Genomic DNA, 17606 nt, shown 5'->3' on the forward strand with positions numbered 1-17606 from the left:
CATTTTCCGTATAAAATCTAAACTAACGGAATGCCTATGCCGACGCCGCCTTTTACAAAAACTTTTCCACGCGCATGTAATACGAAGTTCGGGATTATCAAAGCCTGTTTCTCATGCAAATCAGATTCACATATTCTGTTACATGCTGGGCTCCAGCCTCGTTAGGAGACCAGCTACATATTCATGCCCAGCGATTGACCCCATCGAGCCTTAACTTTCAACAAAGGATAACCAGTTTATACATCGAGAAGGCTCAATTGTATGTAAAACACGCGTTCATAAATGAACCATAAACTTGGATATAACGAGCCCGAGTTTACATAGCGTGCGCACGCGCTCCCCCTGCCTCGCATTACCATTTCACAGCAATTTATTTTGTTGCCCAATTTAAAATATTGGATTTTTATCTCCGCTTTTAATTCCACTTCGCGCCGGATCCGAGATAGCGCTTCATAGTTGGATTTAGTTTTAAGCCTCGTTGTTACGGTTTAACTGTCGAGAATTATTTTTATACACACTACTGCAGAATTTTTATGTTATAGTTTCTGAAATGTCCTGCATTTAAAATGATACTTTTGTGTTGACTTGTGCTTGATCAAATTAGCTGAAAACTTGTACCCTCTTTTTACAAAAAAATAAACTCGCGTTGATCACTAGTTGAAATTGACATTTAGTATGGAAATGTCATATTAAACCAGTGTTCATCCCGGGTTTAAGTTTTTTGTAATAAGGCCCGTATAGTTATCGTCAATAAATATAAATTAATAACTGTATGATATGTGAAGTAAAACAAAATTACTGCTATGTCCATAGGCACAGACTTCACTTAATTTAATAACATATCCCGTAAACATGCATTTTCCACGAGTAAAACAAAGCCCGAAGAACATTATACAACAATGGTGTCCAATTCAATTACCTCTCGCAACAAAGTCGCATGCGCAGACGGTACGAGAGCGCGTGAAATTAAACCTTGACGTGACCCACGGCGTTTCTCTTCCTTGCTTTAATCGCTGGGAGAATACAATTTTGTTACTTAAAATGTATGGTTTAATAAACATCATGTTCATAACCAACAAATAGGTTAGAGTTGAAATATTATAACAAAATGATTACGATTAGTGACTGAGTTTCTTTCGCTGCTTCTTCTCAGCACTGGTCTGTTTGTTGTCCCGAAGAGCTTTCTTTAAGCCTACAAGTAGTCTTAAAGTAGGCAAAAATAAATGAATTTGAATTAGCTTTGTAATAAATTAAAATTAAAAAATCTAACGCCAAATTCATTCAATCGTTTAAAAAGTCAAAAAGAAACTATTCTCGTTGAAATATCGCTATAATTTCGCGTCGAGGAACCGCCTCAGAAGACCCTTCACTATTCAGACAGTAAAATTACTGCAGTACTTATAAAGAAAGTTACGTTTATGTTAAAGTTAATCACGGATCAACGGCTGAACATATTTGGATGAAATTAATCGCATAGAAAATTATACTGATTAAAACTTGAGCTAATTTTATCCGAGGGAAAACGGTGATGAATAACATGTTTCAGAAAAGGAAATATCTAGTTACCCACAGGCTACTCTACATTATGCATAATTTCGTTGCATAACATAATATTAATTACAGTAAAAAGGCCAGTGAGTTGGCTAAAGCAGCTCATAATGTACCTACTTTTTAGATGAAATTTTAAAAAAATCGTAAATATACGATGACTCTTTACTTATTATGGTTACCGATCACACAAAAAGATTTCTCAGTCGATCCATTGAAAAACTATTTAAAGTTGCCAATCACGTGGCCGTGGTGCTAAAGTGCTTGAGCATTACTATAATTTCAAACACTAGGCACTCTAAACAGGCGGCGAGTTTAAACTCTATTTTGCATCTAGGGTTGTCAGTTGCGCGAATAAAACCGAAAGTTTATATGAATTTTTACATTGCGAAAATTCTTTCTTTAACAAAATAAAAAAATCCTAGTGATAAAAAAGTTTAAAGATTATTTAAGTTAAAACTAGCGCGAAAAGAATATTTTGAGTGTCACATTGCTGAAAGAGAAAAGGTAAAATTTATTTAATTACTTACGTTATTCAAATTACAGTTTGCCTAAAAGTAATATTAAAATTAGTTTGTACCTTTCTAACTCGATATTTATTTATGTGAAGCACCAGTAAAATTTTACTTCTTTTAAAAGGATGTAGCTTTTTTATGTTTGGTAATTTTCTAAAGCGAGATTAGACATCGCAGCAGCCCTATATGCATCAGATGGCGGCACATCAAAGCTGTAATCGTGGACCGGACTGACAACGAAACTTTCTGAGCACATGTTATTAGGGCGCTAAGCTGCTGCATGATGCCCGATGCTATCACACCTCGCTGGAAGCCAACAAGATATAAATAAATAAAAAACATAAGATGTGTGTCATAAAAATTCATAGAGCAGAAATTACTCTGTCTTTGAAATAAAAAATGTAAATTACAGAGCTACTACACTGTAGCTTGAGGATCTAGTATTTCTTCTTCTTTTAATAGTCGCACTTGTTTGTAAATAATTGACTTATTGCAAAAACAGGCTATAGTTTATTCAAAAATAAAGTCCTTCGGATATGCTTAACTGTACCCGTGCCGTGAGGCATTAACTAAACTATTTCTAAAAGTAATGAAAACATGGACGATTTCCTTTAGTGATGTGACTGATGTGAGCCAATTTAACTAGACTTTTTAAATTTTAAATGAAATAAAATGAATAATAAATAAATATTAGCCCGGAGCACGCGTGAAAGTAAAGCAGCATCTTAGGCCCGCCATAGTTTTTCGACATCGTTTTTCGTGTATCGAGTAACGAGGCAGGCCGTAACGAGGTTTGACGGACGTGCCCGATGCCGGCACGTCCAAGCACATCACTAAAGCACTATTGTCTTGACGAGGTCACGAGATGGAGAGCTACGAGGTTCTATTTAAAAAGAGTTGAATGATGACGTATTCTTCCTTCAGTAATGTGAGGGCACGAGTTTGTAATGTGATGCTTGCACTCTGTAAAGCCATAATAATGTTTATCAAGGATTTTCATATAGCACTCTGCACGAGAAATAGATAAAATCGTTGATAATATAAATAAACATTCCAAAAAGGTTTTCTATACAACAAACAAGACAGTCGAAAGTATAGGCAAAGGCATCATAATGTACTAAGGGTTTTTCCTCTTTCTATATCACTATTCAAATATAAACTTTTTTTTCGTATTTGAACACTTCTCTCTCACACAGCATTTATTTATTACCCAATTTCAACCCATGATATAATACGGAATAAAAATGAACGTAATTTAAAGGAACAACATTTTTTATCGAGCAGTAAGAATGCATTCCTCCATTACATAGATAAATGTAATCGATAAAGGGATTTAGACGCGTGGTCGCTCGTAAAGCAAACAGCGGGGTTTATATTATGTTAGGGTAATTTACAGTTTACAGAGAGCAGCTAATAAACTTCTTGGCAGGTGTACCTACGAGTATGTGAACTGGGCCTTTAGAAAAGGACATTAACTGTCTCTTTTTAACATAACCGGGCTTTTAGAAAAGGAATCTGTCTCCTTTTGAACATTATTACTTCAGAAGATGGACCGGTTGTTGTGGAAATCCTTGGGGTCGGCCTTTGTCCAGCGGTAGACGTCTACATTAAGCTGAAACGAATGAAAGAACGAACTTTTCTATTAGAAGAAGCGATCACAAAACTTAAGCTGTCTTAAAATGTGCGCTGTATACAGAAGATCCTGAATTAGTGGTTTCAGGATCTTCTGTATACAGTATGAGTTTGTATCATAATAATGAAACCAATTTCATGATTTGTCAATTTCTTCTCTTTTTTCATTTCTTCTTCAGCTTAATATTCCTGCTGAAAAACGAATTGGCTTATTTGTGAGTACTATCGTGTTTTGCTTGCCCCTTCACCTTGGAAGCACTCAACCAAAACTAATTAATTGGCTTTGCCGTTTAAATAAAACATAAATCTGAACTCATCAATAAAATATCGATTACCTGATAGGAACCGCATAATGCTTATGCTCCATACAATTCTGTTTTCAGCTTGCAACAGCAAAATCATAAAGATTGGACAAAGAAAGGACATTGCCTGATGAACAAAACAAATGCGTGCTTTCTACGCCTTCAGCCCGAGTTTGCGCTGTCATTCTCATTATACAGGGTGTCCCAAAAAGTAGTGTCAAGCCGAAGCCCAGAGGTAGAGCATCAATAGGGCTATCCTAATCACCCCCATGTATGTTCTGCGATGTTTGATAGTTTTCGAGTTATGATTGTTTTTTTCTATGCTTAGGCACTTTTTTGGTCACTGTGGCGCGAATAGTCAAGTTACATGCCTAATTTTTTTTAATTATTAGATGAATACTAGGCCTAACTGATTCAGAAGTATTTACATTCATAACACGAATGTAAACTAAAATCCTCTATGTTGTAAAAAAAATCATAACTCGAAAACTATCAAAAGTCACGATGATTTGGGTAGCCCTAGTGATGCTCTACCTCTGGGCTTCGGCTTGACACTAATTTTTGGGACAACCTGTATTTCTTCCATACCAGATTATTTTTACTTGAGCGTGTGCAATTATAGTTTTTAGTGCTGTACAATAAAGAGTACCTACCTACCTACATCTATCTAGACAATAATTTACAGATGGAGCAGCTAATAAATTACCTATACGAGGCAGGTGTGTGTGAACAGGAGTCGTTAATTGCAATCATGCTAAATCCAATTTCATAGTTCTTGACTTTTATTGGTTCCGCGAATCGCATATCGATGTGCTTTAAAATACGAGTTATATCATGTAGAAGTCAAATTAAGCAGTTCAATATGATTATTATATTATTGGTAAATAAATATGAATATATGGATAGCCTTTTATCATTATTTATTTATGCTTTACATTATTCCGTGCGTTCTATTCATAGTTTCGTTTTTCACTACCCTGTGACCATCACCGTGACTTGCTGTGCAAACTAATTATTCCGCTAAATATTAATTTATCTCAAATTAAACCGTCTTTCAGTGCTGTAGGAATTAATTATTTTATCAATTAAAATAATTCCCTGCTTTAATAACAAAAGGCTTTAGTAAAAAATAATTAACTAGGTACTGCTAGCGTGACTGAGGCGTTGATGTCTTTTGTATGAAGTGTTGACAAAAAGTTTTAATAATATTTTAAATAAGTGGTTAATATTTCGAAACATCAAGTTTTTAAGTGTTTTAATATTTTAATGGTTAGAAGAAGGGCAAAAAAGTAAATTGTTTGCGTTTGTGACAAAAACACGTGTGATAACGCCTGACGCGATGTTTATAGTAACTCGTATGTCCATATTCTTTGCCTATGATTACAAAACACACTATAATTATAATTGCACGATACGATCTCATAAAATGCGCTTGTAACATTCTTTATAGCTTCAATCTCTGAATCTCTCCGCAACGAAAAACTAATTTAAATAAATTTCAAAAAGGCATTTATGAGAAAAGCTCCACGCTAGAAGGTCGCTAATCAACAGTCAGCCTTGTTATTTGAAAACAAGGTGTATATTTGAATAACAGGTAACACCCAGCGCCTGAGTCATTCTCGTTAGCCGAGCAACTCGTGTCGGCAGCTGTCAAACAACCACCATGTTTGTTTATTTAAAATTACGCTTTAACAAAATAAAAATACGTTACATAATTCAACGTATGACGGCAGCGCTTAAGGCTTTTTTCCAGTGGGTGAGTCTATCTTGTTAGTAAAGGTATTGTTGGCAGTACGATCGTGCGTCCTTGTCTGGCGCATAGCAATGTGTACAGTGGTGTTCTCTGTCTCGTTTGAGTTGTTACGGCAAGGTCGGCTCGTTAAAAGCTCTTAACGAGAGGCGATGGAAAAGCACGGGGGCTTTAAACTGATGCTCAAACTTTCAACTTAAGTTTTGGTACCGTGAAGGTTCTTAGATCATTGAGATATGTACATATATTTTTAGATTATTTAGGAGTAATGCATTACTTAATACCATTTCAATGTTTAAATATGTAATAAATTACAACACGCAATGACAGGTTGCAAATGTCCTATTAAATAAATAACATTGTTGTTGCTTGTTTTTAAAAGTGATGGAAGATCTAACCTTTACAGAAGTGGATAAAATTCTTAAAAGCTCGTAAGTTTACTGAAGTGTTTCACACCTGCAAAGTGCAAGGAAACTTATCGTACCTATTTATGTGTGAACCTTTGATAATAAAAACTTAAGAGTTCGTTTTGTTCGAATATTTAGTGGAAAATGCATCATGCAACCAAGTTATACTTTATGCAATGTTATCCTGGATTATTTTGACTATCACGGGGGGATAACTTAGATAAAAAATTACAGATATGGGCCAAAAAATTAAAGCACCTTCATAAACTTTATGTTCCTTACGCCATTTAAACTGTATTTCGATAAAACGTTTTATAGCAAACATTAACCCAATAAATGTTTATTTTCCAAATTACAATAAAGAAGATTACAAAACATTATATCGAGCCAATACCAAACGATTGCGATGGCTGCACTCGTTTATTATAGAGGCAATGCACCCGCGCTGCGCCCGCGCCGCACAAAAATAAGAAACGAGACTAAAAAGTGGCATTTCTGAGGAAAACGAGCCCCTCGATTGCCTCGTTACCAGCCGTTCGACCGGCCAGCCGATACAAACACGATTATTTGTATCGATTTCACGTCTCGGTATGTTATATCGATTGGACGAAACCGTAAAACGACTTCTCGAGACTCGAGATGACATTACAGATTTTTACTCGAATTTTTATAATCGCGTAACACAGGTTTAAGTTAGTAAGTGCTTATATTACCGCGTTGTCGTTTCCAAAAGTTTCACTACCAACACCGAAAGTAGGTATAAAAAAATATCCATTATTAATTAACTTTTCATTAAAATTAGGTAAGTAACGCTTAAAAAAGTAACGGCATTCGAAAACAAAAGTTTCCATGATTCATGACATTCTGTTCTTCGACAGTTTTCTTTTTATTATTAACATTTCAAAACAAGACAAATCTTTTCCACTTGGAACCATGGAAAACATTCAGTTATGTATTAAAGTATAGTTAGTTATGTCCTCCAACATGCCATCACGCATTATCCAAGTACCTAAATAGGCATATAAGATAACGAAATAAGCATATTAAGCATATTGTATTACAATGTAACAATCTAAACTGCCGAGTCGGGAACAAAGACATATTATAATCGAAATCAACATCCGGCAGTTCCCGGTAGACGCCTCACGCCACCGGACCGATAATCAGCTCTATATAAAGAGCCCGTGATGATGGTATGACACATTATATTTTAGGCTTCCAACTTCGAAGCACCTTAGGCTAGTTAGGTTAGAACCGTTCAATCGCTGAACACTTAGTTGTAATTTCTGTACTTTATAATTTCATTAAAAATCATTGAAAGTTTAAAGTTGTAGTTTTTTTATAAAGTCTGCTCGCCGCACAAACTTGACTGGCGCAGCCGGTAGGATCTCGCGTCGCGATAATCAAAGTATAACGATTATATCGGTCTTGAGCAATCGCGGTTAGGCTATCAAGTCTACAACGGCGGGATCCACGAACCAAACAAATAAGTCAAGCGGCACCAGCACCAGCAGCAGCACCACCAGCAGCAGCAGCAGCACCAGCAGCAGCAGCGGCACACCGAGAAGATATGGGGGTGAGCGGCAAGTGAGTAAACCTCTTCGCTACCGTTTTTGTACCATTCTTCCCAAATTTTTGTAACGTTCTTTATCCCAAATCATAATAAACGTTACTGCTCGTAGTTCCTTCCACTTTAAGGATTACGCCAGCGCTTAGTAATAGGAAAGAAATATTTTGAAATTGTTTATTTTATCAGAAAATTGTTAATTAATTAAAATGGAACATATAAATGTTATACCTAGTGAAATGTTAAATTTAATACCGAAGTTTGAAGGCGACGGTAAAACGTTGAATTTATTCCTAAGGGAATGCCAATATGTTATAAATATATATAGAGGCCCTGATGAAAATGTAACACAAAACAGTTATGTATTTCATGCGATAACTAGTAGATTAGTAGGACGCGCAGCGGCATTGTTAAGCGAGCGCGAAGATATTAATACATGGATAGCATTAAAACAAGTGTTAACCCAGCATTTTGGAGACCCCAGATCGGAAGCTTGCATAGCGATCGAACTAGAACAAATTAAAATCAAACATGGAGAGTCGTATAGCGAGTTATGTCATCGTATTCAGAATGTTAAGAGCACGCTAATGTCCAAAGTCAACATGATCGAGGACGAAGGCATTAAAGCAGCTAAAGTAATTATATACGATAATACCGCGTTAAATGTCTTTTTATTCAATCTAACTGAAGACATGATTAGAGTGATTAGACTTAGAGGTTGTACCACCTTAGAGCAAGCCCTAAGCATTGTGTCTGAGGAGGAAAACTTCCAATTTCAGTACAATATGAAAAATAAGAACAAAGGAGGTGTGCCTCCTAGTAAACCCAGCTTTACCCAATCTCAACCGGCATTTAAACCGAATTTCGTATCGCCAACTCAAGCATTTAAGTTTGGCATACCTTTCAATAATAATAATCCATTCAAACAAAACTTCACACCTTTCAATAGGTTTAATCCAAATGGACAAAACTTCAGATATAATATGCCACAGAATCCTAATAATATGTCCAATCAACCTAAGTTCGCTTTCTCAAATCAGAACCCACAAAATTTCAGATTCCAGCCTAATCAAAATCCTAGACCTATTTATAGGATGCCTAGTAATAATAACAATCACTACAGACCTAATCCATATTCGGTTCCAATGAATCGATTCAATCAATTCCCACAACAAAATAACCAATTTAAATTCGGATTAAGCAACCCACCTTTGGCGCAGCGTCCCTCATACAAGTTGGACACTGATGTTTCAATGCGTTCAGCAGCTCCAATCCATCATAACTTAATAAATAACCCTGAAACCCCGGAAACACTCTTTTACGAGCCCGAGCCAGAGAGTCCCGAGGACCAGTACTATTATTACTACGACGGTCAGTACGAGGACGTACCTCAGTATGAATCAGAACAAATAGTAGAACCGGAAACTCATAATGACGAAAATTTTCAAGTAGAAGCCTCACCGGATATAAATCGGAAGTGATAAATCTAAATTATTATGACGGAATGTTAAGATTGCCACACGTGTTAATACCTGAAATTAAAGCAAAGTTTATGATAGATACGGGAAGTACACGATCGTTCATAAGCCCGAAAAAGGCTAACGAGTATTTCAACGCCTATAAATACGAAGAGCCATTTGAAGTCATTAGCACGCACGCGCGTAGTAGCCATAATGAAGTAATCCATATTCCATTATTAAAATCATTTGCAACCACAGGAAGTCATAAATTTTACGTATATAACGTAGACAATCGTTTCGATGGCTTGATAGGTAGCGACTTGTTAAAACAGTTGGGCGCTACCATAGACATGGACAAACAAATATTAAAAACTCATAACGCACAGTTGCGAATAATATATAGCCCACCATATGAAGTAAGTATAGCACCGCGATCCGAGTCACGTGTTAAAATCCCCACCACTGTGTCAGAGGGTGACGCAATAATTAATTATACTAACTTCGGACAAGGCGTCCGTATGCCCAGTGCTCTCGTGAGCTGTCAACGAGGTTACGCGTATACCGTGATCCAAAATAGTTCGGATAACTATATAACAATAACTATATCTAAACCATTCGCAGTAGAACCGTACAGTGTCAGTGAAATACCAGTTAATAATATCAGTGACGTACCGCAAGGTTATGAGATCGACGAAGTGTTACAGCAGAATCTGGAAAAACTCAGGTTAGAACATATGAATGATGAGGAAAGAAAGGTTATTAGGAATCTTTGCTATGAATACCGTGATATATTTTATTGTGAAAAAATACCTTTGAGCTTTTCAAACAATGTAAAACACCAAATCCGTACTAAAAATGAGGATCCTATTTACGTAAGACCATATAGGTTACCTCAAGTCCAGACAGACGAAATTAATAAACAAGTGGAAAAACTTTTATTAGATAATGTAATTCAGGAATCACATTCCCCGTGGAATGCCCCAGTGCATCTAGTTCCAAAGAAAATGGATGCATCAGGTGAAAGAAAATTTAGGATGGTCATTGATTACAGACGTTTAAATGAAATCACAACCGACGATAAATACCCATTACCCAATATCGCGGATCTTTTTGATAAACTAGGAAAATCAATTTACTTTACCACCTTGGATTTAGCAAGTGGATACCATCAAATCGAGATAGATAAGGATGACAGACAGAAAACAGCATTCAGCACCCAAGCGGGGCATTACGAATTTCTGCGCATGCCGTTCGGTTTAAAAACCGCGCCGGCGACGTTCCAACGCGCAATGGATAACGTACTGCGTGGGTTACAAGGAATGCACTGTTTAGTCTACCTTGATGACATCATAGTTTACAGTAATAGCTTACAGGAACACATTCAGAGCTTAAGAAAGATATTTGATCGCTTAAGAGAAACCAACCTTAAAATCCAATTAGATAAATCTGAATTTTTACGCAAGGAAGTCTTGTACTTAGGACACACAATCACTAAGGAAGGTCTTAAACCGAACAATGACAAAATTAAAGCCATCTTAGATTTCCCTATTCCCACAACTACAACAGAAATCAAAAGTTTCTTAGGTCTTATAGGTTACTATAGGAAGTTCATAAAAGACTTCGCCAAGATAACACAGCCACTTACCAGTTGTCTAAAAAAACGTAATAAAATAATAATTGATGACAAATACAAATCCGCTTTCGAAACATGTAAAGAACTTTTAACAAACGCACCATTGTTACAATATCCCGATTTCGAGAAACCGTTTGTTTTAACAACAGACGCCTCTAACTTCGCTATCGGAGCCGTATTATCACAAGGAACTGTAGGCAGCGATAAACCGGTCGCCTACGCAAGTCGTACACTGAACGAAGCCGAGACGCGATACAGTACCATCGAAAAAGAATTATTAGCCATAATTTGGGCAGCAAAGCATTTCAGACCGTATTTGTATGGTAGGAAGTTTACAATTTACACCGATCACAGACCACTAGCATGGTTAAATTCGATAAAGGAACCCAACAGTAAACTCACTAGATGGAAGTTACGTTTAGCAGAATTTGATTATGACATCATATATAAAAATGGTAAACAAAATAGCAACGCTGACGCGTTATCCCGAATTAAATTAAACGTACTCACCAATGAGGATAATATGTCAATGCAGGTAAATATAGACAATGATAAACCATCAAGTATTGTGACAATTTCATCAGATTCCAGTAATTCAATTAATTCCCAGCAACGCGTAGAAAAAGATGATTACGGAGCTATTAGATCACCATCAAATAGTAGCACAATATCAGCACCAGAAAGTAGTTCACATTCCGCAACAGCACACTCTGCTAAAGATATAGATACCATAGGTATACCCATATTAAATGAAGCAATAGACACGAAACCCAATCAAATCATAGTAGATTCTCGGGGATTAGATAAGTTAGAAGTAGTTGATGTATCTAATTCCAAACAACGCATATTAGAAATCAATTTACCATTAAATCGACCTGATTTAATTAAAGACTTCTTAAAACGATATACCCGACCTAAAGTAAAACATTTTATCCACTTCACTGACCCTAATCATCGTAAATTATTTGTGGAAACAATAATAGCATTGTTCAAAAAAGATACTGTACATTTCTTGGAATGCACAGAGCGTATCATTCATATAACAGATGAACAAGAACAACGCGCTATAGTACTAACTTATCACACCGGAACAACATGTCATCGTGGAATACGAGAAACAATAATGCGTCTTAAACGCACCTACTTTTGGAGTAAAATGGAAGAAACTGTTTCAAGCATCATAAATGCATGTGAAACTTGTAAACGAATGAAATATAATAGAAAACCTTTTAAGCCCGAATTACAGTTAACGCAAACTCAAACAAAACCATTTCAGGAAGTTTTTATGGATCTGTTTAGTATAGAAGGCAAATACTATCTTACAATCGTAGACGCGTTTAGCAAGCTAGGACAGGCTATGGAAATATCTAATAGATCCACACCGGAAGTAGTTAGAGCATTGCTAAGGTATTTCTCATTTTATGGAGTTCCGACAAAAATCAATTGCGATCCAGGCTCAGAATTCAATAACGCCCTTTTAAAAGAAATGTTAACATTTAATAAAGTGGAATTACACATAGGTACTCCACATAACCCCAACTCAATGGGAATCGTTGAGAGATTCCACTCAACACTAATCGAGATCTACAGACTCGCTAAATTCGAACAAAAATTCACAGACGCAGCAGCCGTAATGACGTATGCAATATTGGCATACAATCAAACGATTCACTCAACGACAGGTTTAACGCCTTTTGAAGTAACTTTCGGACACACGGACTCTTCAAGCCCGTTTAACGTAGATTTTAATCAGCAATATACGCAACAGCTAGTAAAGGAACATGTAAGAAAGACTAAACACTTATACAGATATTTAACCGACAAAATTATTGAAACTAAAGAAGGCATTAGGAACAAACGCGGCGGTGAAACTGAATTCGACATCCAAATGGGTGATACAGTGTTTATAAAAGGCGTGAATGAAAGACGAAGTAAGGATAAACCCCGTTATCAAAAAGCACAAGTCTCAGGTGAAATAGTTAGAAACACAGTCCCTGTAATATCAAAAAATAGACCCACTAAAGTTCCAATTAAAGACATAAGGCGTCCTCCGCAGGTGCCTCATCCTGATGATGATCCTGACAATCCGCGCCCGGGCCCTTCAACTCGACAAAATTGAAAAGAATCCGGGATTGCTACCAGTGAAGGAAGGTCAAGCATTGATAAGTGAAGAAAACTGGACGGTGATAAAAACCTTAAATCTGACCAACATCCAAAGGGATTTAGATCATAACGTAGACAAATATAGGGAATTTAAGGCTCACATGAGTAACACGGTTAAAATAGGAAATGCATTTGAATATAACAACATTAAAATGCAAACTGATAATATAATGCTCATTACTGTAGAAAAGTTTAAGCAAGTAGTACCTGTAAGTCGTAAAAAGCGCGGCCTAATAAATCCATTGGGATCATTCATTAAAGCTATCACAGGTAATCTCGATAACGATGACGCTGAGAGATACGATACCATGATTAAAGAATTAAAAACGAATCAAGACGCTATTGCCAATAAAGTAACGATCTTATCCGAAATGGCGGGTATTATAGCCAATAATACCAATGCTACTCGACACAATTTCGCCCAAATCAATAAAGAGCTATTAATAATTAGAAGACAGATAAATCAAAGTAACGTAGAAAAATTAGAAAACAAGATCATTCAAGTATTTCATTTATTTATTCATAACTTTCAAACGATCTTTACGCATTTGGACGATATTGAAACCGCTATAGCTTTTAGTAGACTTAAGGTGTTACATCAATCAATAATCGATAATAAAGAATTGTTAAATGTATTAAAACAAATTGAAATAACTAATAAGTTAGTATTCCCAGCAAAATTAGCGAATTTAATTAAAATTGAACAAACCATAGAGTTAAAAGCATATTTAAAAGAAAGACAGATAACGTTTATTATGAGCATTCCCTTGGTTACACCATACATATATAATTACTATAGAATAATTCCTTTACCCATCCTTAATAAAAATAATATCACCACCATCCTTGCACCTAAATCCCCTTTTATCCTGGTACAAGAGGCGAAAACTTGGTCACTCCCCTCACCATGCCAGGAGATCGATGAAAACCTTCATCTATGCAGAAATGTGGATACTACTACACAAGAACAGGACTTATGCACTTCAAGCTTAATGAAATCGGAAACTAACACTTCCATGTGCAAACCTATAGCCGTGGAAATCAATAACTTGTACATCAGATCTTTTTATGAAAACTGGTGGATTGTGTATTCCAGAAATCCGGTAACCCTGAAGGAAACCTGTAAGGGGGAAATCACGAGAAAACAACTTCGTGGCACTTACCTGGTTGGAATGGACGGAGTATGCGATCTCCAAATACAAAAGGTAACTCTCAGACGACGCCACTCTGGAGCGAGAGGCTTCAAATACCATAAAACAGCAAAGATAAACTTACCTGAAGTAGCACAAGGCCCTGTTAACGCAGATGAAGTAAAACCTGTAAACCTGGACGACATCAACTTGGACAACTTGCAGCTTTTGGCGTACGCGCTGAAATCTCCCGAAAAACAAGTGTTAAGTGATGCAGTGATAAATATAAAAAGTGTTAGTGTTGGCACGGTAATTTTATATGTTATAATTGTGTTAGTTATAAGTATAGTTATATTTTATAAAATAAAGAAAATGTACCCAAATTTATGTAATCGAAACCCTCCGATTCCAATTAAGCAATCGGATGATTTCGAACTTAAGGAGGGAGGAGTTATGTCCTCCAACATGCCATCACGCATTATCCAAGTACCTAAATAGGCATATAAGATAACGAAATAAGCATATTAAGCATATTGTATTACAATGTAACAATCTAAACTGCCGAGTCGGGAACAAAGACATATTATAATCGAAATCAACATCCGGCAGTTCCCGGTAGACGCCTCACGCCACCGGACCGATAATCAGCTCTATATAAAGAGCCCGTGATGATGGTATGACACATTATATTTTAGGCTTCCAACTTCGAAGCACCTTAGGCTAGTTAGGTTAGAACCGTTCAATCGCTGAACACTTAGTTGTAATTTCTGTACTTTATAATTTCATTAAAAATCATTGAAAGTTTAAAGTTGTAGTTTTTTTATAAAGTCTGCTCGCCGCACAAACTTGACTAGTTACTTGCTTGACTTGATTAAATATTTACTAACAAACCACTGTAATGACATTAAGCTGGCTGTCATAACACAGTGATTGTTTATGTAATGTTTGTTGTGGTTGGGAGTGGAATGAGCAATGGGCACTGTGGCCATTATAACAATTTGGGCGATTGCTCTGCGTCGGCGCGTCAATCCGTCAAACCGATAATCACCGTTTGGAATCGGAACTAATTCGAAATCGTTAGGCGGAGGGCACACGGTCAGTGAATTGGGATAAGGTTTAAAAGGTAATGGACACAACTACGAAGGAGCTTTTGGAACAAACGCTATTATGGCATAGATTTCAGAAGCTTATTGCAAGCATGAAAATCTGTGGTTTATGTTTTAGGCTAGTGATTTTTATGGTACGTTACAGTTAAATATTTAACTCTAAGCTGTGTGATCAGAATTGAACTTTATTATTACATTAATTTACGTTCCAAATAAGTACGATTCTGTACAGAACACGAATTTAAATCAGATTCATTGAAATGGACGCGGGCAAATCATACTAGAACCTAAAGATTCCGTACTACTTAAATAAAAGCTCGTCGGCACTAATCCTAACCTCAAAAGTTAATCTTATGCTCGCCCCCTAACAATCCGAGGTGCAACAACAGCTTTCGAATCCCTTTGAATCACCCACGCCTCACAAGACTCACAACCGCCCTGTCATGCCGGGCTGCCTGTCATTCACCGGCTTAAAAGCCTAGTTAAGACGGTCTTAAGTGCCACGCGTTTGTTTTGATTTGAAAATCTGATGGCCTTTCACTCGAATATTTTGATGACTCTGAAACTTTAAGCTGCTATTGCAACACATATTTAATATTGAAGTATTTATCGTTGCGTCTAAACATACAACTTTATTGAAGCGACTGACAAGTGACAGGCTTATAAAACTTGAGGCTTAGTTGCACCACCTTATTTTAACCGTAACTGTGACCTTAAGCGGTGTTTTTGTATGGAGTTTGACAGCCTTTTAATGTTTGTTAAAGTAAGATGGTGCAACCCAGCCTGAGTTTTCTAATACACATTTTACATTTTGTTATAGTCTTTTTCACGTAAGATGATCCGTATGACACTTCAAGGTTATCCATATTACGCATACTACATTATGCAGAATATTTTTGAAAAAATATTTGTATTTTATTAGCAATATAATAAAAATAAATTAACTACTTGTCTTGAAATATATAGTAAAATCTGAGTCTATTGATTATATTTTAATTAAATACGATGTAAAAATATTTTTTATTTAATGTACGCAATGTGTGAAACGGAATAGATTTAGTGCTGGGGTATTTCTTGTATAATAAATCGATTATTTCCGCGGTTCATAAATCGATTGCAGTGAATACTTAGTTATTAAAAATATCACAAAAATCAACTATATTTTTCGATTATTGACTTTAATAAACGCATTGAAAGTAAATTAATAGTTTTTAATTTAAAGAAACAGAACCAGTACTTTTTAGGAATCGTTTTTTTGAACACGAACCATGAAATTTGAATATTATCAATAAAAAATTGTTACAATAATATTTGTAATTAAAAAAAACATGTTTTTTGTTAAATAACACCTATACAAAATATTTCTCTAAAAGTAGGTTTTACTAACTCTTCGAAAAAAATCTATAGATAAATCGCTATGGTTTAGTTATGTGACATCTCTAAATCTTTCAAACTCGAAACGTCATACGGATCATCTTAGGTGAAAAAGACTATAATCGAATGTGCTTTAAAATATGCAGCTTTTGTTTTTGTATTATTCACGGCTACACTTTAACGGTCTGGTTCCTAAATTAATAAAATGATGGTACGCCTTAATTAATTAGCAATTTCCGCTGCTTAATTTCGAAGTTTATTGTGATCTGATAATGTCATGTGGCAAACGAGGCAATAAAATGGTCGATAAAATTAAAATTATGTCAAAATTGCCTGATGATATCATGTTAAATTATGTAAGCATCTAAACTATCTAGATTCTAAAATCATAACATCTACAAAGAGTTTCAGATCTTTATCCATGTTATGTATATTATGTAAGTCTCAAGAAAGAAAACATTCAATTGGAGTTGCTCACTCATTTACCCAAATGATCTAAGTCTACTTTCGGAGGAAGTTCCCAGTAATAAGACATAAGAAACATACTCGTATTGCAGATCAGTGGCCTATCTGCGTACCGGTTATTATGGCTTGACTTCCCACAGCACGGCCAGCTCCATCAATCTCGGAGGCAATTACAACCCGAAGGCTGTAATGTAATCGACACTAGCCCCTACAGCCTATAGCCAATAACTCGATAATTGCGAACCGAGAAAACAATATGTACGAATAAATTACTACATGGCTTAACGCGGAGACGTTGACAGGAACACTTCAGTTATCGTACCCATTTACATATATGTTATTATCAGTCCTGTAGTTTTCTATCCAGAGCGACTGTTTTTATCGCTAAGTCACGTGATTTCCGTGTACTTTTTAAAATATCAAACAAAATATTTAGAAATTAGTGTGTATAGCTGCCAAACAGTCAATCAAACAGTTATCGAGATCCCTTCAGTAAGTATTGAAATAAATCAACCTTAGTAATTAATCCCCCCTCCATTAGTTATAATAACGAG

At 36.0% G+C, this 17606-nt stretch overlaps 1 protein-coding gene and 1 long non-coding RNA gene across 2 annotated transcripts in view; both read left to right on the top strand.

Moving 5' to 3' along the window:
- Nucleotides 1-17606, top strand: part of LOC135078782 (frizzled-4-like) — a 45083-nt gene that overhangs the window by 13812 nt on the left and 13665 nt on the right. The window lies entirely within an intron of this gene.
- Nucleotides 7130-14915, top strand: LOC135078784 (uncharacterized). Its single transcript, XR_010258665.1, has 2 exons — nt 7130-7741; nt 12871-14915. It is a non-coding gene; the product is annotated as an uncharacterized LOC135078784 (long non-coding RNA).

This window comes from Ostrinia nubilalis, chromosome 15 (assembly GCF_963855985.1).
Source record: "Ostrinia nubilalis chromosome 15, ilOstNubi1.1, whole genome shotgun sequence".
NCBI classification, from domain to species: Eukaryota; Metazoa; Arthropoda; class Insecta; order Lepidoptera; family Crambidae; genus Ostrinia; species Ostrinia nubilalis.